The sequence below is a fragment of the Phoca vitulina genome, unplaced genomic scaffold, assembly GCF_004348235.1.
Source record: "Phoca vitulina isolate PV1807 unplaced genomic scaffold, GSC_HSeal_1.0 scaffold20, whole genome shotgun sequence".
In the NCBI taxonomy this organism is placed as follows: domain Eukaryota; kingdom Metazoa; phylum Chordata; class Mammalia; order Carnivora; family Phocidae; genus Phoca; species Phoca vitulina.
In genome coordinates, this window is record NW_022589723.1 from 24,063,844 (window position 1) to 24,086,342 (window position 22,499).

The window sequence follows — 22,499 nt, forward strand, 5'->3', positions numbered from 1 at the left end:
GCGGCTCAACCTTGTGCCTCAGTGCAATGCCTTGGGAGGAGCAGAATGAAATTTTGGCCAAGAAGAGCCAGCCTTTGTGTTACCTCTTCGTAGGGTGTCCTTTTTAAATGAAGAACTGTCAGACTCTCCGAGAAAAAAAAGACTGGCCGTTAAGTGAAAATGCACAGAGAATAAATGGGGATGAAACCCCTGTGAGCCAATGGGGTGAGGAGACACGACACTCCTACGTACCATGGGTGGGGTCATAAAGCCAGTGGACTTCTTTTTGGAGAGCGGTTTGGCAGTGGGGATACTTTCACCAGCAAGTAAATAAAACTCAATTAAAAGTGGTTTAAACAGTAAAGACATTTATTATCGCATGTAGACCAGAAGTCCAAAGGTAGGGCATTTTGGGCATTAATTAATGGAAGACCCAGATGCATTTCCTCTTTTCTCTTGGCCAGCCTCAGTGTTTGGTCTTTGTCCTCAAGCTTCCCTCTCCTATGGTCCTGTTGTGGCTGCCGCAGCTCCATCCTGTATCCTCCTATACAGTGATGTCCAGAGGCGGGAAAAGAGGAAAGCAGAGGAAACCTTTGCTAGGAGCCCCCTGCCCCTTTGGCAAAACTGGGTTAACTGGGTCAGATGCCCACCCCCAACTGATGACTTGCATGGGAGAGGGGGCTTAACTGGGTCAGATGCCCACCCCCAACTGATGACTTGCATGGGAGAGGGGGCTCCCGTGGCTTGCTTAGGCCAATCTGTGGGTTAGATAGAGGCCCATTCTTCCCTGAAGCACATGGGTACTGGGAGGAGAGGGGTCGAAACAGGAGCTTTGCTGGCCAGGGGGAAAGGGGCGGTTGTAGGCAGTCAATGGTGTTGGCCACAGCATTATCTTTCAAAATTAAGAATATATACGTCCTGACTCAACCCTTCCACAGTTAGAAATTTATCTTGTGGATATACTTGCATAAGTGCTGGCAAACATACAGAGATACTCATTGCAGCATTGTAATAGCAGAACACTGGAAGTAACCTAAGAATCTAACAATAGTGGACCGGTTAAATAAATTAGTACATTATGGAATTGAGCGAATCTGTAAGTACTGATAAAGAAAAATTCACAAAATCTATTATTAAGGTTTTTTTTTTTCTTTTTAAGCAAGGTGCATTGGTATGTATTGAGATCCCCCCCCTTTTTTTTTAATCTAATTCTTGATTGCAAAGATAAATTTCTGTGAAAAGTCCCAGGAAACATGTTTATTTCTGGGCTATGAGATTGGTGGTATGGTTGGGAAGGAAAGTTTCTTTTTTATTTCATGCCCTTCTTGACTGTTTGAATTTTATAAAAATCACTGTATGTATTACCTTTATAATAAAGAAGGAAATGATAGGTATTAGAGTGTGCAGGAGCTTAAGGAGAGGAAACCATGGTCCTAATGTGGGTATTATGAGGGGATGGGAGTGCCATTTGGCTGTGTGTGATTGGCCTGAAGGGAAGCTGGGGAAGGAAAAAAGTCCAGGAGTGAAACAGGGTCATTTAAAAAAAAAAAATCTCCCTTGGTATCCTGCACCTTGCCTTACACATAGTAGAATCAAACATACATTTGAAGAATGAATGAATATTTAGATCAAGACCCAAAGCAGCTTTAGGAAGTGCCAAAACCCAACTTAGCAGCTCAAGTCAGCAAGAAAGTCGATTCTGCTGGAAACTTATTTTGCAAATAAAATATGGCTTCTGTTTCCTCCTATTTCCTTGAGCTCCCAGAATCTAATTCATTGCGAAAAATCAATCTGAGTATGCAACTTTCTATTCATCATCCATCTCAAACTGAAGCCTACTCTGCCAAGTTCTGAATAATAAAGCTGAGTAAGGTTTTTACAACTAAGGGTAGGGCGAAGACAGGAACCACCATCATATGTTAACTGTGTTTATAGTTGCAGCTTTAGTGGAGGGGTATCTGGATGGTCTAAATAGAGCAATTTTTTTTTTTTTTTTAAGCAAAATAAGGCTCTCTGATACTCCAAACTAACAAATCAGAAAATTAATTATGTCACTCTGATAATAGGAAGAAACCAGATAATATAGTGAAATGGGGATTTTCTATTTGGCCAGTATTAGTAGAGAAGTGTGAATGTCCTTATTGGTGAAATGAAAGAATTATATGTAGTAGTATTTTCAAGTAGAATTCTCTGCCATGTGGAAAGGTAAAGGCATATGATTATTGGAAAGTCTTTATATTGGAGAGGGCTGGGCGAAGGGGCAGTAGGGTGCTACCATTCTGTTGTGCTGATACTCTTCATAATTCCTTTGCCTGAGGGCTCTCTCTGAAATTTGATTCTTATAAATCAAAGAAGGAATGTTGTAACTGACATTTCCATTAAGTTGCTTTTAACTTTTATACCCTTGGGTTTTAGCATTTAACTCTCTGTAATGGCCACCGGATGCCCACTTTATTCAGACAATAAAGATACCGTTGAGCTGTGGTAAGATCATTTCCTTTGGAATAAAATGAAAAGCTTTCTGCGCTCACAATTGGAGGAAAATGTAAAATTTTAGTAGGCCTTTTCTGCTAAGATTGAAAAGAGTCCATGTTTGAACACCATCAGCTTTGCGGCTCAAATGTGCCTTGGAAATTTCCAGCATGGTTTTAAAATAAAAGAAGCAAATATACCTTTTCATGTGTGTTTTTGTAATGGGTCCTTAGAAATATTTGGAAGATGAGTAATATTTCACATCTTTGTTGGGATCATTTTGGGATCAAAAGATCCTGAGATCATTGGTGCATTATGTTCTAGAGTGGACCTGGTTTAAATTACTTATGAGAGAGAGAGGGAGGAAGGAAGGAAAGAAGGAAGGAAGAGGAGGAGGAGGAGGTAGAACAGAGGGAAGAATGGTATGGGGGGGAGGGAGGGAGAGAGTTTGTGTGTATGTGCATATGTGTATACCTATAAACCCAAATGTTTATGCTCACTTCACATAGTATATACCCTCCTCTGGTTTTCAGTCTATCCTATATCTGAATATAGGATAATTTGATAATTTTATTTATTTATTTATTTTTAAAGTAATCTCTACACCGAACATGGGGCTCGAACTCAGGACCCAGTGATCAAGTCACATGCTCTACCGACTGAGCCAGCCTGGCACCCCTAAGTTTGATAATTTTAGATGAAATGTGCATCTACATCAGAAAATATAAAAATTAATGATAGAACCCTTCTATGGTGCTTGATAATGCTTGGCACTGTTTTAAGTACTTCACGCCTATTTTTCCACTTAGTCCTTATAATAACCCTATTATTATCCCATTTTTACAGTTAAGGAAAAAGGCACAGAGAGATTAAGTAACTCACCCAAGGTAATGCAGTTAGTAAGTAGTGGGGCTAGGTTCAAAACCAGGTAGTCTGTCTTTCCTTAGTTGAAAGCAAATGAAAAATTAATTGAAGCAAAAATTCATGAGATTTGAGTCCTTCCTAAATCTACTGGTTAATCTTGTCAATCGGAGACTTTTCTATTGGTGTTGATAATGTTTCATTTAAGTACAATAATCTTGTGTACTCTTGAGTCCCTTGCTTCATGATCAGCATTTTCAGTTACGTTACACAGTAGGCATACACTTTATAAATTATTTTAGTTGTGAATCTGATACACATTAAAGGACAGTAAATTTAGCTAGTCAGCATGAAAAACTTTACAGAGAGTTCCTTGTCTCCTCTTTCCTTAGGGAAGAAAGATGAGCTCTGTCAGTTCCCAAATGACTCCTCAATTTAAAATGAATTATTCCGCTGGGAGAAAATATTCTTTCTCCTCCTGCAGAAAGCAGCTACTGCTTTCAGAAAAGAAGCTGCAGTCATTTTTCTCTTCAGTGGCCTGGATTTAGTCCTGATGTGTGACTGCTGCCAGTTTCCTTTCTTTGAAACCCCAGCAGCAGCGTAACGAGTGATTCACCCTTGTTGAAATAAACGCTGTGTAGAACATAGACAACTTTTTAATGTCCCGGTCCCCGCCTGTGCTTCTGGCCTTGAGTTACGATGGAGAAGGAGCTCCCACTGGGGGAGATGGTGTTGCAAAGCAATTAAGAGCTGAAAGCTAAGAGCAGTACCTGGCACCCTAGTAAGACCTCAGGACACAGTTGCCCCTGCTATGGTTGTTGGATATCGGGCCCTCGCCTCGTGCTGGGCGCTATGGTAGACACTCTGCGTGCATTGCCTCCTTCCATTCCCATCACATTCCCCCCAAGTAGGTGCTGTGTTTGTATCTGTCCCCACTTACAGATGTAGACACAGCCCCTTAGAGAGGTGAAGAGTTTGCCCGGGGCCATATGGCTAGTAAGTGGTTAGAGCTATGGTGGTTTAGTTTTTTACGGTAGAAAAGTACAACTATCATAAGTGTGTAGGGTTTAATAGAAGTTTTCACTTCCTCCCAGGCATCATTCCTCAACAGAGATAACCACCGTCCTGTTTCTATCACCATAGGTAAATTTTTTTCATTGTAGGTAAATTTTGACCATTCTTGAACTTCATAAAAATGGAATGATATTCATATAGAGTGTGCTCTTTTGTGTCTGGCTTTTTTCATCCAACATTATGTTGACATTCATGCATGGATTTGCACTAGTAGTCATTTCTTCTTTCTCACTGCTAAATACATTGCTATATCTCTCACTGTATATTTCATTGTATGACTGTAGCTCAATAATTGATTTATCTACTGTTGATGGACTTTTGGGTTATTTGTATTTCTTGGCTGTTATTAAAGGTCTTATTCAGTAGATGTATGTACATTATTTCTTTCTTTTCTTTTCTTTTCTTTTTTTAAAGTAATCTCTACATCCAACGTGGGGCTTGAACTCAAGACCTGGTGATCAAGAGTTGCATCCCTCTACCGACTGAGCCAGCCAGGTGCCCCTATGTATGTCGGTTCTCTGGTTATATGTCTAGGAGCAGAATTGCTGGGTCTTCATTATTGTGGAGCTGTGGTTGATACTGTGAAACAGTCTTCCAAAGTGGCTTTACCAGTTTACATTCCCACCTAGCAGTGTGTGAGTTTCAGTGGTTCCAGTGTCAGTGCTTGGTGTTGTGTGTCATCTCCATTGTAGTCCTCTAGTGAGTGTGTAGTGGGACTGTGTTGTAGCAAATTTGGTTTTGGATCAATAGATGCTTATTGTAAAATGTTTTGAAAATCACAGAAAAGTATAAGATGAAAATTAAAAACTTCAGTTCTACCATCAAGATATACAGGCATTAATATTTGCATGTATTTTCTCTTTTCTCCACTGCATATGTGTATGCATATGAATGCTAAATACAAAACTGGAGTTGTTTCGCACAAGCAAGATTCAGTTAGGTGATATTTAGGGTGCCTATACGATGAAATAAGAAAGCAGTGAATGGAATGCCCCGGAATAGAGTCTTGATGATACTGTAAGTGCACATCATATTGCCATTTTCCTATTTTACTTGGAGGAAGAAGGAAGAAGGAAAGGAATCCAGCATCTATTATGCACCTGCCATGCCCTGGGCACTGTGGTGCTGGGAAGTGCTGTACGCGTCCAGAGGGGACTTGTGTACTATGGGAAAGTGTAACCCACACGGCAGCCATCTACCATACGACATGATTGAAAAATAAGTCTTATTTCACACCTAGTAACAGAGCATGTTGGAAAACTGGGCTCATGTCCCAGTGTAAACGGAGTTTAATTAGACTGGCAGGTTGTTTGCCCAGTCGCAAAGGTACACATACTCCTATTGTTTTAACCACTTGAACACTAACGCACAGGGAACAACACTTTGAATGGAGAACACTTCATTATTTGGTGCATAGGCTTCATATTTTAACAATTGTCCTGTTTCCTTCAAATGCATGAAATCCAACTCTTTGTTGTTTTTCAACATTGAATCTAATCTCAAAATCCTAATTAAAGTCTTTATCTGAATAATTTGCATTATTGGCTGAAATTTTCATTGGTTTGAAAGTGGAACCTTGCTCTTTGAAGCCATGCTTCATCTCCTGAAGGAGATGACATCTCCAGGACTAATTTTTGTTGCCAGTAAAAATGCACTGGGGGGTGGGGTAAAGAAAAAAAAAATACACAGGAAATATACAATCTTATAATCCTGAATGTACTTTAGATCTTCATGGCAATCTGTAGAGATCTCTTGTTTTTCTCTCAAGAGCAGAGGGTATGGAATCTTTCTATTGAAGCTTGCTGGCCTACGGTAAAGTTCTGTCATGTAGGTGTAAGTTAATTTTGCGTGTGTGGGGGAATAACTTTTAAGAATGATAATTATTTTGTATAAACTTGTCAAATCACTAAGTTGTACACCTGAAACTAATGTAACATTGTGTGTCAACTATACTCAAATTTAAAAAAATTTTTAAAGAATAGTGAATATTTACTTTAATGGTCTTTAAGAACAAAACCCAGAATTCATAAAACTTAATTCAGAAAATACAACCTAAATAAAAATAATAGCTTAATTATGGAACATGCTGGACAATTAGATATTTCATATTAGGTCATTTTCCTGATTTTTGAAGTTTATTTGTTTAAGGGGCAAGACTAAATATTTAGCTTTTTAATTAAAATTTCAATGGGGGGGTGCCTGGGTGGCTCAATCCTTGGGCATCTGCCTTCGGCTTAGGTCATGATCCCAGGGTCCTGGGATTGAGCCCCACATCGGGCTCCCTGCTCCAATAGAAGCCTGCTTCTCCCTCTCCCTCTGCCACTCCCCCTGCTTGTGTTCCCTCTCTCTGTGTCTCTCTCTGTCAAATAAATAAATGAAATCTTAAAAAAATAAAAAAATAAAATTTCAATAGGGACACATTTCCCTGAATTACTAAAACCTAGACACTAATTAAATTTACCATTTCCATTCCTTTTTTTTTTAGATTTTATTTATTTATTTTGACAGAGAGAGACACAGCGAGAGAGGGAACACAAGCAGGGGGAGTGGGAGAGGAAGAAGCAGGCTTCCCGCCGAGCGGGGAGCCCGATGTGGGGCTCGATCCCAGGACTCTGAGATCATGACCTGAGCCGAAGGCAGATGCTTAACGACTGAGCCACCCAGGCGCCCCACCATTTCCATTCTTATTAGTCTTTTTTTTTTATTATGTTATGTTAATCACCATCATTCTTATTAGTCTTATTTATCATGTGGAGATATCTTTTTTACACTTTCTTTTTTATTGAAATATAGTTAACATACAATGTTACATTAGTTTCAAGTGTACAACATAATGATTCAACAATTCTGTACGTTCCACGATAGGTAGTTACCATCTGTGACCATATGTATTACAATATTATTGACTAAATTCCCTAGGCTGTACTTTTCATCTCCATGACTTATTTTGTAACTGGAAGTTTGTAGTTCTTCATCATCTTTATCTAATGTCATCCACCTCCCTCCTCCATCTCTCCTCTGCGCCCACCAGTTCTCTGTATTTATGATTCTGGTTTTTTGTTTGTTGGTTTTGTTTTTCAGATTCCACATATGAGTGAAATTATATAGTATTTGTCTTTCTCTGACTTATTTCACTTAGCATTATACCCTCTAGATACATCCATGTTGTTGCAAATGGCAAGATCGCCCCCTTTTTTATGGCTGAGTAATAGTCCATTATATGTATATACTACCTCTTCTCTATCCTTCCATCTGTCAATAGACACTTGGGCTGCTTTCATGTGGGCTTATCTTTAGAGGCTCTAGGTGCATAAGTCTTGCTCCTACACTAACTAGCTGTGGAAATTGCTGTGCTTCTAATTCATATGACTGCTTTTTGTGGTCCTTCTCTCATTGTCTGTAACTGATGCCTTGTTTGCTTGCATAGCAGCTCACACTTCTATGTCATTGCTTCTACTTTACTTTGGCCTAGGGATTGTGATTTCCAACTGTGCAGGGTTGTGTGTAAGAAGAAAAGAAGGAAGCTGATGGTGAGCTGTGTTGTATGTGGGTGCTGGGTCTGAGACTGTGTGTTGCCTGAAAAGGAAATGGTGACTTTCCAGCACCACTGTTCTGTATGCTCAAAGGCCATTTCTGCTTCTATTTATTTTTTGTTTGTTACAGTAATAATAACTTGTTTGTAACCACAGTGGAAGCACTACAGAAATGTGTGATTTAAATTCAAAATGCCCTATTTTATCATCTCTAGGCATAACTACTCTTTAAGAATTTGGTAAACTTTTAGATTTTTATGTAACTTAATAAACATATATTATTTTACAGAAACAAGGCTAACTCTATAACTATATATATCATTCTGATAGTTTTTAAAAACAAGGTATCTTGATACTTTTCATGGCTGTGTATATAAAACTTTTTTTAAGTTTTAAGTTTAAATTTTGTGGGGGGGTTGGGTGTGGAGCCCAATGCGGGGCTCAAACTCATGACCCTGAGATCAAGACCTGAGCTGAGATCGAGTCAGATGCTTAACCAACTGAGCCACCCAGGTGCCCCTAAAATTTTTTTAATAGCTTTCTGGTATTCTGCAATATGGATATATAAAAATTTAGCCAGCTTCCAATTAATGGACATTTGAGTTATTATAAATGCTTTGTATACAAGTATTTATACATTTAGGATTGTATTTGTATCATTCTTCTGCTTAGGGTGAATTACTAGAAGTAGAATTGCTGGATCAGATGATGTATACATTTAAAATGTGGTATTATCTGCCATAAATGTGCCAATTTGCACTTGTTTTTCTCCCACCCTCATCAAAGGCTATTTCTGCATGTTTCCTGGTGTTTTCAAAGTGCAAATTGTGAGTCAGAAGTGTCAGATGAGGTATTTTTGAGTTTCAGTTTTTAGTCAGAAAGGGAGACCTTGATTTCTTGGATGTAGAGGCAAGAAAGAGGAGAAATGGATGCCTCTCTGTCAAGAAGAGAGGCAGATAGAGCCAGGAAAAGGAGGAGGGAAGGATGGAAGAAAGAGAAGACACCAGGGGAAATGCTATCACCAGAAGCAGATCCCTCCTACGCCCTCTGGTCTATGCATGTGGCTCTTTCTAGCCTGGCCTGAGGGTCTTCCTAAATCCCCACCTCCCTCTTCACCATTTCAGGTTATCCACTTACCCTGAAATGGATGACCTCTGGGGCATGAGGCCTCCCTCTTTACATGAGGACACCAATCATGGGTCTTAATTGTCAGTGATAGAAACTAGCCCTTGTAGATCCAAGATATTGTAAGGCTCACAGAATTGCTGGGCAGGTGGGAACCAGCCTGTGGAAATGGTCCGGGACCACAGGTGGCTGGGTAGATAGGGCCACAGGCATGCTCTGAGTAGGCCCTGCCGCCTCGGCCACGCCGCCCTGGGGACACAGGCCCACCTCATGGGGGCAGAGATGAGACTTGGGCCTTTTCATTCCCACCAGCTGGTGGTGGACTCTGCTTCACTTCAGCTCCGGCATATGTGGGGAATTCCCCAACACAGGAAGAGATCGTGTTCAGATGCTGACTGAAATATGGATCATTTCCAGCCTCTGACCTCTATCCCTGGGTAATCCCTCGACCTCCTTCCCCTGGGTCTTTGAGATCTCAGAGAAGAGGGATGTACTGCAGGTATATAGACACATCCATGCACACACACTTATCTACATATCCATTTTTATTTATTTATATTTTTTAAAAAGATTTTATTTATTTATTTGAGAGAGAGAGAGAGTGCACAAGCAGAGGGAGTGGCAGGCAGAGGGAGAAGCAGGTTCTCTGCTGAGCAAGGAGCCCAACGTGGGGCTCGATCCCAGGATCCTGGGAACATGACCTGAGCTAAAGGGAGATGCTTAACCAACTGAGCCACCCAGGCGCCCCTATACATATCCATTTTTAAATCACTCCAAGTGCTCCCCCTTATCAGGTGGCGTGCATGGCAGCACGTGGTTCTGAAGGTGTTGGGTCTGACCACAGGGGTAGGGATTCCGGCAGATGGTTGGCTGTGCCATGTTTGCTGGTGGCCAGGTAAGGATGATTTAGATGGAAATTGGATTTAGCTTGGAAACTAAGACCCTTCAGCCAGAACACCTGGGTAGGTTGCCTAGATGGTTGGATTATTTGTGTCCAGGAGTCTGGATGCCCAAATTCGCATTCCTTGGAGAGGTGACTTCAGGTAAAAGAGGACTGGATTATGAGTGAAGAGACCAAGATTCTAGGCTTGGTTCTGCCTGAAAACCGATAGGGACCTGGGACAAGTCACATGACTGTTTTAAGTTGTCTTCTCATGTTTTATTATTTTATTTATTTATTTTTCATGTTTTCAGTGAGAGTTGGATGAAGTCATTGTTTTTGAATCAGACTACCCATCAGAAGAATTACCTGGGTTGCATGTGTGCGTGTGTGTGTGGGGGGGGTGTGGGTGTGGGTGTGGGTACGCGCTTGCAGGCATGCAGAACCTTAGGCCTCGACTGTAAACCATCCATCAGAATTTCCAAAAGGGGTCTCAGGGACTTGTTAAAAAGGCTTTCAAGTGATTCTGATGGCGCCACAGTTCTAGAATGTTTAAGAAATTTCCTTATCAGTTTTAATGTCTCGTGAAATATGTTCAGTCCAAAGGTGGGTGGTTCTGGAAAATTGGTTTTATTAAGCATCTTCAACTTAATAAAGATTTTAGTCATCCTTGAGGGATAATATCATTTGAGACTTCATCCCTCAATACCCCTTCTTTTTTTCTACTATCAACTCTTCTCTGAACATAGTAGAATGCCAAATTGTCTCATACTCAGATTCTCTTTTTATGCATTCTGTGCCAAAGACTACTAACTTTATATCCAGTATCGCTCCTCTCCTTCTTCTTTGGTAACCAAAAAACCTGATATTTTTTTAGGGTGTAGTAATGTGCCAAGCTAAAAGATTCTGTTTCCCAGCCTCCCTTTCACCTGGCTATGGGCCAAGGACTTAAGCTTTAGTAAGTAAAAGATGAAGTGTTATGTGTGGGGCTTATGGGAAGGTTCCAGAGACTGACTTGTATAGACAATGCATCCTTTTGCTTCTTCTCTCTCTTCCTACCTGCTGCTTGGAACATGGACACAATGGCTGGAATCCAGCAGCCGTCTTGGCTCACGAGCTCATCGTGGAGATGGAAGCCATGCTCTAAGCAAGTAGGGCACAAAAAAGGGAGGAGCCTCGCTCCCTAATGACCATGTGCCACGATACCACCCCTGGACTGCTTAGCCTCCACACTTCTTTCTTACTGGTTAAGCCAAAGTTATTTTGGGTTTTCAGTCATGAGCAGCTGAACCTACCCTAACTGTGTGGAGGCCTCCCCACCTGTAGGTGACTTGCACGCAGTAGGTGCTCCGTTAGTATTTGGCAAGTTCAGTGCGCAGTGGTACTGAAGGCTTCCGCTGCTCTGACCCCCGCCTCTCCTGCGTCACATTAAATCACTCCTAGGGGCCTTTTGTTTGCTCTGTCGCAGCCACCAGGAAGGGGGTTCCCACTCCCCTGTGCAGGGCTTCAGTGCCACAGGCTCAAATATTTTGACAGGACAGTAGGCCTTTGAAATTCCAGCTGCACTGCACGCATGCATTATTTCAAATGCAAATCCAAGGACCGGGCACTTTTCTGAATCTACTGATGAAATGGGAGGTGGTTTTCAAATGATGTCAGGAAAGGCCACCATGGGATCTGTTGCTATCATTGGGAGGCTATACTTTCCGCAGTGCCTGCCGGGAACTGGATGTTAGGGGACCCTTTGGAAAGTGACTGTTCGGGAGCCCTGATTGCCAGCTCCTGACGAGGGGGTCTGCCTTCTGAGTGGCACCCTCAGAGGTGGTCTTGGCCAGACCGGCATGCCCCCCTGACTCCGGCCAGGCTTCTCCGGCCAGGCTGACACGCCCCTCTTCTGAGCCCGGGACAACATGCTGGTTTCCTGGAAGCGTTTAGGCCAAGACTCTGCTGTGAAGAAAATGATACTGTTTTTGCAAGGATGGCCTAATGGGAATGTGTTTAAAACTCTTCCTTAACAGTAAAGCTCCTTTCCAAGAAATACGGGGTTAAAAAAACAAACAATAAAACAAAAAGGCACCTCCTAGAACAAAAAGCAAAAGCTGGGAGATGAATTAACTCTTCACTGATACCAAGGAGTTTCTTTCAAACCATGTTTCTTTGACTGCATTGATTTGGGTGGCCTACCCCATCGTTGGCCCATCGAGAGCAGGGGACAGAGGCCGACCCACGCCCCTTTGTGGGAAAAAGTGAATTCCATGGCAAACCCCAGTGCTTCAAGAGTGTTTGCTTCTCCTGGAAATAATTATAGAAATACGCAATCGCTGAAAGGCAACATCTGGCTGGCTGGAGGCAAGCTGGCAAATACTCAGTCTAAACAGATGGAGGTGATGTTGCGCAGAAGGAAAAGAAACAGCCTGAGAACACGGCTATGGGGTTTAACGCCCATGTCTAGAGAGACACCCCTCTCTGTCCCAGGGTTGATATTTTCTCTACCTCTGTGGGTTCCCCCTGACCTTCTAGAAGACAGATGCACAGCCCAGAGCCCAGTCACCTACCCTCTCCCCTTCTGAGGCTTCTCTGGAGGAGAGAGGGCCTCCTAGAGCTCCGCTTGGCACCCAGAGCTGAGATGTGTTTGTTCCCCGGGGAGCACCCTGGGCCAGTGCTCTGGGGTCAGCCTTGACTTCTTGTCTGCTTCCAGTGCATTATGAGGTGTTGGTTTAGACTGTTAGACATGTCTCTCCCCTCTCAGTGCTTTCCCGAGGTGCCAGGCCCAGAAGAACCTGGGAGCTCTGCAGCATGCCTCCCTGCTCAGTTTGGAGGGGCCCAGCTTTGGACCTCTTGGAACTACAGGGCAAATCTGCTTCTTTCCTTTTCAATTTCTCATCTACCAGCTGGTAACAAAAGCCGAACAGCATCTTCTTGGATTTATGAACATGAAGGGTTTTTCAGTTTTAAAAGCATGTGCGATATTTTCAAGTAAAGAATGCAGTTCTTTTTATTTTATTTTATTTTTATTTTTTAAAAAGATTTTATTTATTTGACAGAGACATAATGAGAGAGGGAACATAAGCAGGTGGAGCAGGATAGGGAGAAGCAGGCTTCCCGCTGAGCAGGGAGCCCAATGCGGGGCTCCACCCCCAGGACCCTGGGATCATGACCTAAGCCGAAGGCAGACGCCCAACGACTGAGCCACCCAGGCGCCCCAAAGAATGCAGTTCTAATAAATCCAATGAACCTGTCTGGGATTTTCAGAGACCCAAGTTTCTATGAGAGCTACAGTCGTGATTATTTTGAAGGATTTATTGGGAAATCTGGGCCCTTACAGTAAGGTTTTGCAGATGGTGCATTTTCACATAGAAATGCTTCCAGTGGTAGTTTTGTTCAGTCATTCTGCTGTCGTTACCTCGTGGCTGTGGTTTTGCGGAGCCGGAGACAGTGGGCTTAGAAGCCTGGGCTTGACTTCGCTCTGGTCTCTTCAGCTTTCAAGCACCCGAGAAAGGCTTAGAGAAGACCAAATTTCTTTCAAGTCAAGAGGTCATGAATAAATCCCTGGAGGAATTCAGGAAGGGCATCCTGCTTTTCAATAAATAGTCCTTAGCATAATGTGGGTAAAGTCCTGTTAACAATGTTGAGAGGGGTCTCAAGGATTGTTTGTCTGGATTTGAAGGGTTACAAGAGCTGAGAGTCCTCGGAGCACTGAGACCCCTGAACTTCCACCTCTGCTTGCTTGCTGTGTGATCTGAGACAAGAAATCACTTGACTTTTCTGAGCCTCAGTTTCCTTACCTGTAAAATGATGCAGCCCACCTCCCTGTCTTTTTATGCGTATCAGTAAAGTCATGTGGTGTTAGTGCTTTCTTTTTTTTTTTTTTTTTTAAAGATTTTATTTATTTATTTGACAGAGAGAGACACAGCGAAAGAGGGAACACAAGCAGGGGGAGTGGAAGAGGGAGAAGCAGGCTTCCCGCCGAGCAGGGAGCCCGATGCGGGGCTCGATCCCAGGACCCTGGGATCATGACCTGAGCCGAAGGCAGACGCTTAACGACTGAGCCACCCAGGCGCCCCGTGTTAGTGCTTTCTAAACTGTAAAGTGCTGTGTTGGTGTTAGTTATCAAGTCAAGGGCTCTGTTTTTCACTTCGTCCATCCCATGACCTCTGGGGTCAGTGGTGACATCCACATCACTGCTTCTGCCATCTCTGCGATGGACCCTCTTTCTTGTACCCAGGCCGGTGTGTCACACTTTCCTGTGTCACTGACTTCGGGCAGCCATTTGGCCCTGCTTCTGATTTGGGAGATGTGACCTTGCTTTTCCTGCACCCAGGTGGTAAGGCTTTCTCTTCCTGTTTGGACTCTGTTATAGGTTCTCTGTTTTCTGCAGCATTTTCTGCTCTCTCAGCTCTTTTCTGTTTAAGGGTGGGTGGTGAGCTCAGTAAGTGGGGAGGGGAGAAGGGATGGGGGGGCCCTGAGAAGGTGGCTTATTAATCTGACCTTTTCGTGCTTCCTCCACATTCCCCTCCCCCAGCCCAGACACTGCCCCCTTCCCTGGGGTTTTGAGAAGACCTGAAAGCTCTTAGAAGACATTGGCCTTATATAACCTGGTGGGGCTGCATTTTACATTTAATACAAATGCTTTTTATTCATTCAGTACAGATACTTACCAACTGGCATATTTACAGCTATGTGCCAGACCCTACATTAACCCTAAAGATATAGAGGTATCCTTAGCAAAGGATAGCAAAGCAAGGATCCTACTCTTGGCAGCTTGTATTTAGGTGGGGGAGATCTGCTGGAGGAGAAGCCAATAAACACACAGATGAAGGCTTATCAGCGGGTGATAAGAGCTCAGGACAATTTGGTGAGATAAGGTGGATTGTGAGGATGGTGGGGGATGGGGAGAATCCTGCTTTATGGGGATGGTCTTTTCTGAGGTGGTCAACGAGAAGTTGAGGCCAGAACGGAAGTCTGGAGCATGGCTCTCTGGGGGAAGAGCATTGGGAAAGGGAGACAGGAGACGGAGACATTCTGGCCCTAAAGTGTGTTCTGGGAACAGCAAGGGGAGTGGGAGAGGGGACCATGTTCTAAGAGGTGGTAGGGTTGGAGGTGCAGAACACACTGGATTTTGCAGGTCATCTTCAGGCTTCTATTGTGATGGCAGTGGGAAGCCATTGAAGGGTTTCAAGAAGGAAGGAGGTGGACAGCCTAGAACTCTCTGTGGAATTACAGAAAGCCCAGGACTTCCTGTGGACTCATTCTGCAGCCATTGCCGAATAGCTTGCCGAATAGCTGTGGCTTAGTGACACGTAAGAGCAGGGCCAGTGACCAAGGCAGGGCCCTGAAGGTGGGAACAACAGGCCTGGAGTGAGTACCTCGGGAAACCAGATGCCAGCCGGCTTTAAAAATGTGTTTTAAAATGTCGACTAGCACATGAGAGCACGGTAAGAAAGTTGCATGAAAATGCTGTGTAAGGGGCGCCTGGGTGGCTCAGTCATTGGGCGTCTGCCTTCGGCTCAGGTCATGATCCCAGGGTCCTGGGATCGAGCCCCGCATCGGGCTCCCTGCTCAGCGGGAAGCCTGCTTCTCCCTCTCCCACTCCCCCTGCTTGTGTTCCCTCTCTCGCTGTGTCTCTGTCAAATAAATAAATAAAATCTTTAAAAAAAAAAAAAAAGGAAAATGCTGTGTAAATCCAGAAAATTATTAAGATGCATACTAAACTGATGGTCAGTTATTGATAGTGCTGTGCCCTGAGTATATTCTGAAACAAATGCTTTTTCTTGCATTCATTTATTTATCAAAAGATTGACTACTTCCCAAATAGCAACTTGGTGCTTATGTCCTGACTGATACTAGAATTTATTGTCTTATTCCTGGTCGGTTCACAGGCCACGTGGAAGTTGGGCCATCTGTCTTTCGGACGTGAGTTTTCTAGTATCTGATGGGGGTAGAATTGGTAGCCGTTGGATCATTTGACTACTGACGGCAGAGCCCTGTCATTTGCCCCTGCTCTTTGGAGGGGGGGGCTGCCAAAATGGCCTCCTGCATACACGAGGAGTGTCAAGACATTTGGCAGCAAGAGCTAACATTTAGTGTTTACGGGAGGTCTTGACTCACTTGCTGTAACTTACCCGATGCCCGGGAATATTATTTTCTTTGTTTTTAGCAAATATGAGGGAAAAAAAAAAAGATTTCTCATCTGCTTTATTTTCTGAATTGCTTCTAGTCTTACCAAAAACATCTTCAAGGAAATAGTTGTGAAAAGTAGGCTTAGTGTGGATGAAGTTTCTTATCACAAAGCTCATTAGAATGACATGTAGTCTTTTTGCTACTGAAAACAGTGGTCCCCTTTTGATGATATTTAAATTTTTAAGTTTGTTCCATGTCAAAGTATTCTTACTCTGTTTAGTTTCTTCAAAAGGCAGGGAGCTGAGAGGGTGGGGTGAAAGTTAAGTGGCCTGGTTAAATATCTGTGTGCTGCTGAAATCTTACAGCAGGTGGGATACTCAGAAAGAAAATACTTCATTCCAAGAAGTTGTTTCCCCAAAGCAACTGAGGACAGAACACACCCTGTTATATGTTTATTTTGGTAAAGGGAAAACAGAGTTGGGTTTCCCTGGGGCCCCAAATGTCAGGGATGATGAACACATACATTCATAAGCTGCACTCATTTCCTGTGATAGAGACCTTTGTCCTGAGTGCCTCACTCAGAGGTAAATCTCTTTTCTCAAATGGGGACCGTCCAGTTGCTCTCTTTGGGCTTGCAGAACTGATTCTTCAGAAATGAGACTTTCAAGCCCAAAAGCAAAGTTCGGGCAGTCTTCCCAGGGCTAGACATCTGGAGGCACTTTCCCACCAGTCAGCACAGGACCTTCCTAGGCTCCTTCTTCATGAGGGGTGTACTCTTTTTTTTTTTTTTTTTTTAAAGATTTTATTTATTTCACGGAGAGAGACACAGCGAGAGAGGGAACACAAGCAGGGGGGAGAGGCAGAGGGAGAAGCAAGCTTCCTGCTGAGCAGGGAGCCTGATGCGGGGCTCGATCCCAGGACCCTGGGATCATGACCTGAGCCGAAGGCAGATGCTTAACGACTGAGCCACCCAGGCGCCCCGAGGGGTGTACTCTTGAAATTGCCATTCAGCCCCCACCTCTGGGTCATTGTGTGCATTCATTGAGGGGCATTAGGAATTAAACACTGTAGAGATTCACGGGCAGCCCTGCCGTCCAGGAGCCCGTAGTCTGCAACGGGGAGGTAGAGAAGTTACAGGGCAATCACAGTGAGTGGGCCTAGGCAGCACTGGGACACGTGTGGGGAAGGGTGGGAAGGGGACAAAAGGCAGGAAACTTGGGGGAGTCAGGGAAGGTGAGGCCTGAGAAGAATAGGGGTTGCCAGGCAAGCTCATGGAAGCCAAGGAGCATGATGCCTTTGGAGACCCTCAGTCCTGCATGGAGCCATCTCAGGTAGCCCGAGATTGTCAGGGACCTGGTCTTGTATACCATGCTAAGGAGTGCAAAAAAAAAAATACCAAGGAGTATTTTTATCCTGAGCGTAAAGGAAGAAACCATTGAATAATTTTTAAGCTGAAGTACAAACGAGTGGACAAATTTGAAAAGGTCACACTTGAAAAGATCAGGGTCATGTGGGGAATGGATTGGAGGAAAACAAGACTGGTGGCTGAGAGAAAATTCAGGAAACCATTGCTGACATGCAGGTGAGAAACAGGGCAAATGAGGATGCCAGCACAGGAACAGGGAAGAACAGCTGAGATGTTCTAGGAGGGTCAGCAAGAAGGAATCACTAACTGGTGTGGTACCTAAGGGAGAGGAAGAATCTAGGATGCTTCCAGGTTGCCTGGGGCAGGGGGTGGGGGTGGGGTTGACATTAATGCCATGTCCCGTGCTTAGTCAGGAATTTTAAGAAAGGATCAGATGGGGCCAGGAGCTTTAGCGCTGTTACAAGGCAATCAGAAGGTACTACAAGAAGAGTGGGCACGGCTCTAAGTTGAGTCTAACCAGGCAGTTGTTTTTCTTATGAGAAAAACATAGAGACGTCCCAATAAGATGTTGTTTGGTTTGAGAAACAAAACTACTCGGAGGGAATTAGGAACGGAAAGTGCCCTGCAGAGCATCTTCACTGTATGCTGCCTTGCCTTAAGGCATTGCCCTTTACCCCCTTGACAGGTGGCAATAATTCCTTCTGTTCGGGAAGTTAAAGGCACAAGCCATCAGCCCAGAAGGTATTTTAGCTCAGAAGGTTTGGGGTTCTGAGCAGCAAGAGCTCACCATTTAAGCGAAATGAGTCCTGCCCTAGTTGGGGGCTCCCCTGTGTGTGGTGTGAGGACTGCCTGCTTGGGAGGTGGCATGGTCTAGTAAAGTGGACAAACAGGGACTTGGAGTGGGATGGACCAGATGTGCTCAGAATCCACGCTCTGTCATCTATTAGCTTATAACCTTGTCCAAGTTACTGAATGAAACTCCTTGTTCTTTAGTTTTCCCATTTTTTGGAGGGGAGGGAGGTTGTCAAACAGTGTTTATTGAATGTAAAGTAATCCCAGCCCCATGGGGAAGAAAATTCCAAGGAGAAAGGATAAAAGACGTTAAATACCCACCTGTGCATTCACACTCACACATGTGCACACATGCATGCCCAAGCATGCATGCCACGTACATATCTAAGCTCCAACAGTGACAAATCAAACGCCTGGCTCCCCCAGACTGGTGACAGCTGTTAGGAGGTGGTGCAAAGGTGGGGCTCCAGGATGGGTTCTAATATCAGCAGCCTTGTCCCTCCCTGGCCCCTGACCTGTCCAAGGGAGTAGGGTGCCTAGGAGGTAGGAGGCAACTCTTCCCCACTCTGCTACAGACATTTTGTGGCCCGGATCTCATTCACGGCCTCTTCGATGGAGCATGGATTCCTCTTGTTGGCCATGGGCACACAGCCGTAGGTCTTTTTGGCCTGTAGCATGTGGACCGCATCCTTGGCTGCCCCCTTGCCAGTGAGGTGGCTATACTTGTCCTTGTAGTCACTAGCAGGGCTCACCACAGTGGGCCCCTTCTGGGCCTCCACCTTCTCCTGCCTCTGGGCCAGCTCCTTCAGCTTCTGTGTCTCCTCTGCCTTCTGCAGGTCCCACTCCTCCCCATGATGGTAGGAGTCCAGCTCTTCATCTGAGGGTGCAAACTTCTTTTTGAAGATCTAGTGATTCTCATCATCTTTCCCAAAGGAGAAGGATGTCAGGCCAGCCACTTCCACCATATCGTGTAGAATGCTCCTCTCTATCCTGTTCATCAGCTGACACTTCTTGATCTGCCCAGTGTCTTGGATGAAATCTGACCCCTCTTTCTCCATCCTTTTGTTTGTTGTTTCCCTTGCTCCTGTAATGTCTGCTCTCAGGCCTTGCACCGAGACTCCTGGTCACCGAGGCTGGGTGGCTTCTCCATGGAGCTCGGGATGGAGCCCAGTAGGTCCGCCATCTTGGGAGTCCAGGTTTCCCATTTGACAAGAATGTTAGGAAGGTTAAATGTGAACCTAGGTAAAATGCCCTAAGGAGTGCCTGACCCATAGTAGGCACTCAGGAAATTGTCGATCTTTCCCCGTTGTTGATGTGGGACATGTCTGTATCACCACTGGACAGGAACTGTGGCTTTCTGCTTATGACCTGAATGACACTTAGTCCTTTGGGCAGATAGCCATCTTCTTTCTCTTCTACTCCCTGCAGCTGGTTTGGTCAATAGATGGAGGGGGATGGGGGCCATCTCATCACTTCCTCTCTCTCATCTGTCTGCATAGTGCCAATGTGTGTGTGTGTGTATGCGTGGTGTGCCTTGAGGTGGGAGGGTTGGACTATGAGAAGGCTCAATAATAATGATTGAGAGAGAGAGATAAAATACAATTAAATATATCTGTTGCTATAATATTTGTTAAAGACCTGCAAAAAGTCTTGTTAACCACTAGAGAAACCATAAATAGAACCTAGCAAAACTGCTTTTTCAAAATATTAAACCCCTGCACCCTAGTTTTATCATGGTTTATGAGCGTGCCCTTCAATTCTTGTATTAAACATGATGCTTTTTTTTTTTTTTAAAGATTTTATTTATTCACTTCGAGAAGCAAGCTCCCCACTGAGCAGGGAACCCAATATGGGGGCTCTATCCTGGGACCCCAGGATCATGACCTGAGCTGAAGGCAGCCGCTTAACTGAGCCACCCAGGCGCCCCTAAACGTGATGCATTTGTGTGGCTTTAGTTTCTTCTCTCCTTTGCTAAAAAGATAACGTGCAGTCCTTTTCCTACCAAGAGTGAAGTTTATCATGGTTGTGTCTTTTCAGATTCAGTGGAGAAAATCAGATTTACTTGAAGATAATGAGATATGTAGTTTCTGTATTTTGATACAAGAGTCTGAAAATAAGCTAGAACAGCTTAGAGAACACAAATGAGCACTTTACCACAAAGACCACGTTAAAAAAAACAACCCAACTTTTGAAGGAGTTAACTAATATGCGTGTCAAATTTATACCATATTGGATGGTGCCATTGGCAACGTCTTTCTCCATGTCAGAATATTCCAGAAGTGTGCCACGAGCAGGTGCTTCATCTGTAGATACAGATTTTTCCGACAGGAGCCGGTTTCTGAGTCATCTTCCGAGTCATCTTCTAGAGTCCTCTTGAGCTGTCTGCAGTCTGTTTTTGTCCCCTGTGGCTTCACTCACTGCCAGCTGGGCATTCGTTCACGTGTTCCGTGTTCCACCAGCTGTGCTCTCTATGGTTTGGGAAGCCGAGACCCCATCTGCCGTCCTTGTCCTCAGGGAGCTTACAATTGGGCTTTTCCGGCGTCCCTGCCATGTCTTGCGCACCTCTCACTCCTTGTCTTCATTCTCTTCTGTGATGTGGGTGATTTCATCGGCCTTTGACTCAGTTTCTTTTTTTTTAATTGCATTATTATTTTATTTTATTATTTTTTTATTTAAATTCAGTTAGCCAACATCTAGTACATCATTAGTTTTTGATGGAGTGTTCGTTGACTCATCAGTTGCGTGTAACACCCAGTGCTCATCACATCACGTGCCTTCCTTAATACCCGTCACCCTGTTACCCCATCCCTTGACTCCGCTTTGTATGGAGTGTCTTAGTATCTTGCAGTACTTCCCTGAGAGGAGTCTCCATGCTGCTGCCCCAGCTCTTCCCTAGTACTGCAAGGACAGATGCTGTCCTCAATGAGTGCCCAGTGCTTCTTGGAAAAGTCCATCGAGGCTCCTAGTTTTTGTGTGTTCACAGCCTTGTAATGTGATGTGCCCAGGTTTCCTTCGACTTCCTTCCTCCACCAAGGAGGGCAGCCAGCTGACGATGAGGGTTTGGGGATAAGCCTGATGTCAAGGATGTGCCTGAAGTAATTGTCCTTCACTTCCTGTCCAGGCTGGAGTCCCTTGGCGGTGGATGTGTTGGGTGGGCCAGAACACCCACACCCCAGCTGCAGGCAGGAGCAGCTTCCCTCCACTCAAGGGACTTTTATTTTCAAGTCAGTGTTGGCACAGATAAAAGTGCAGGATAAGATCTGGAGAATACTTTGCTCTTTGGTTGTTCGGTTACCCTCTCCCATCCTAAAGACTGTTCTGTCTCCGGCTGTACTTAACCTTCGTGCTTCTTATCTTTGGTGTGATCATCCTGATGTTTTCTCTGCATGTGCAAGTGGACAGTTGTTACTGAGTACGTATGAGATGAGATCATTGACTCTCAGATTTGGAAGAACCTTCCCCTTCCGAGGGGCTGACACTGGAGTTCCTTCTCAAACCTGCCTGTGAGCCTGTTCAGGGATTCCAGGCAGCCCCACGCTGTTTGCTTTCCTCCACCGATGGGGAACTCACTGTCTCCCAGAACAGCCCATTTTATCTTTAGAACAGCCCATTTTATCTTTAGGCGTCTCTAACTGTTAGAAAACTTTCCCCGGCTCAGATTGAATTGGAATTTGTGTCCCTGGCACATTTAGTCATTATTCCTTGTTGTAACCTTTGGAGCCATGCAGAGCAAGTTTAATCTCTTTTCACATGGCAGCCCTTCTGGTATTTATACTGGATGACAGTTTTTCCTGTTCTCAGCCCTGTTCTCCTCCTCTGTACCCAGTGCCTGCTCTTAGTTTCTCAGTCCTGACATTATCCTGGCCATGCAAACCAGACTATCCCTGATCAGCCCCAAGCAGAGGGGGCTCCCTAACTCACCAGGGAGTTAGCACCGATCAGCAGGGTTCATTTGGCTAATGTGATTGCTCAGCTCTTTTGTCCTTGGGACTCCCTGAATGTTCCCCTGAGGCTGTGTGCTTGGGTGTGAAGACACACTTCTGAGATAGTTGGGGCTAGTTGTTCTTGATTGCAAGGGAGTCTGCAGTCTGGCTAACTGCCTTGCCCTGCCCTGCCCTGCCGAATCTGTATGTATAATTCCAGAGCTCATTGTGTTCATTGACAACCATCTATCTCACAGTGAACTTGTCAGCTCTGATCCCCCAACTCCTTTTTTCTTAAAAAACAAGATTTGCTTCTGTGCCTTACCCATTCTGGAGTCAAACAGTTGTTTTTTTGGGGGCCTTTGATGCTCCCT

The 22,499-nt window shown here is 44.4% G+C and overlaps 1 pseudogene; it reads right to left on the reverse strand.

The window, feature by feature from the left end:
- Positions 1-18,738: 18,738 nt before the first annotated feature.
- On the reverse strand, positions 18,739-19,615 carry LOC116640185 (annotated as a pseudogene).
- Positions 19,616-22,499: the final 2,884 nt, after the last annotated feature.